At 36.4% G+C, this 1,994-nt stretch overlaps 1 long non-coding RNA gene across 1 annotated transcript; it reads left to right on the top strand.

Annotated features, from left to right (window-relative positions):
- The first annotated feature begins 988 nt into the window (after positions 1-988).
- LOC108950604 lies at positions 989-1,460 on the top strand. Its single transcript, XR_001975287.2, has 2 exons — positions 989-1,043; positions 1,219-1,460. It is a non-coding gene; the product is annotated as an uncharacterized LOC108950604 (long non-coding RNA).
- The last annotated feature ends 534 nt before the right edge of the window (positions 1,461-1,994 follow it).

Below are 1,994 nucleotides of genomic sequence, written 5' to 3'. Positions count from 1 at the left end.
GCGTGTGTGTATTTCAAGCATTCCACCACGATTTGAAAAGATGTGCTCTGAGCAGCAAGCCCATACTTCACATTAAGTTTCATATGCTTAAACGAGCCTAATCTTAAAATACACGATAAAACTGTAAAAATGCGTTTTTATTTCTAAGACCTTTGGCTAAGTGCGCCGCAAACATTTTGAATAGCTCAAGTGGCGCCGGGGGAAAAAAAAGTTTGGGAACCACTGCACTAATGCATAAAGATTGAATATAATTGTATAGCGAAAACAAAAGCATGACAGGAATGGAATGCAGTTTCGCTGCTTTCGTAACATCTACTTTCCCGTCCTTTTAATCGTAATAATAAAACAATTACCATGGCGAGGCAATTGCCACATGCCAATGACGCGTTTTTTTTTTGTTTTGCTACACGTGTTTTCGTTATATAAAACTTTCCTGTACTGTGAGGCAGTACGGGGCTTGCAATACCCTGCTGTTCTCACTTTGTCTCTAAGCTCGATGTCGCACTTTCACCGTACAATAAACTGAGATGTGCCGTACAAGTGTCATACATCGGTGTGCAATGTGTTGCGGAGTCGGATAGCGTGTGCGTAGGGGCAGGATGGAACAGCGTGGTCGCGAGGCTGCGAAGCGCGAGCAACAACTTCAACATTAGCCGCCCCCCACAAAGTGTAAGAAAGTTTTATACATACACAGTAAATTTTGCTAAATTTTCTTAATCTCATGGGATTTAAAAGTAAATTTTCTTAATCTCATGGGCTCTTGCGGAGACTTTATGTTCAACTCCTTCAGGGAATTGTGACGAAACTTATCTCATTGTTACGCTGGGCATGGGAGTAGAATGATGACCATTATGGCCTCATTAAGCGCTGTCTATCGTTTAAAGTTTGTAGTGTGTTTTAAAAAGGCAGAGCAGGATAGTGAAGTAGGAGTTTCAAGCAGAAGTTATTATTCGCAAAATGGATAACGAGCGAGTTGAAGTTTTAAAGTTATACGAAGTCAATAAATTAGTAGAAAGGAAATGCGATGAAAATGTTGGAAAGAGGTATGAATTATATATTTATCAATAATGTATCCCACAATTTACTTATTTTTTACTCTTTTAGCTGCATTAGAAATCGACATTGACCCGAAAACAATAAATTAATAAAGAGTATGAATACACACATCCTTACTACTTGGACCTATTACACAACTTACCAATTGCTATACTTTTTAAGAGGTTTTGGAAAAGAAATTCTTCAATCCGTCCAGTTATGCATGGTGAAACATTGAACTTACATCGGATACAAAATATATGCATATTAAAAATTACAGTGCCTGTCGGTGCAAACTGAAAACTAGCGTTCATTTTATTCCGTTGTGAACTTAACACATCATGTTCTGTGCCATGTATATTTCAACTCCTGCAATCTTGCTGTTTAAGCTACATTTCATTAAATAAACATTTTTATTCTGTAAAGTTAGGTCCTTTAATATCCTAGTTAAAATGGTTGGTTGTTCTGCACTAAATTGTACAGGAAATCGGTTATTTCGGTTTCCAAAAGATTTAGAAAGAAAGACTAAGTGGAAAATTAACTGCAGAAGAGATCAGTGGTGTCCAAATTCTAATAGCAGACTTTGTGAAGTAAGCAGTACGCAATTTAAAGGGTCCAATAATAGTACAAATTTACCTACTGCAGAAAAAAGAATAATAACATTATAAACTAGCATGCAACAGGGTTGGTTAGATATATGTACCAGAAACAGTTAACCAATTTTATTTATTGTTTGATTAATTTTGAAGCCAGTCAGTTTGAAACTTTGATTGAAAGAGTAAAAAAGATTAAAAAGGATGCAATTCCTGACCAAATCCTCCAAAATTATTAACAGAGTCTAGGCGCGTTTTGAAGCGAAACCAACCTTGTACTAGCGAAAATTTGAGCGGTACGTATAGATATCGAAAAAAATATGCCAGTAATGTGCAATTGCAATACATACGCTTATTTTGTCAGTA

The sequence above is a fragment of the Ciona intestinalis genome, unplaced genomic scaffold (assembly GCF_000224145.3).
Source record: "Ciona intestinalis unplaced genomic scaffold, KH HT000368.1, whole genome shotgun sequence".
Lineage (NCBI taxonomy): Eukaryota > Metazoa > Chordata > Ascidiacea > Phlebobranchia > Cionidae > Ciona > Ciona intestinalis.
This window is presented reverse-complemented; position numbering and strand designations above follow the sequence as displayed.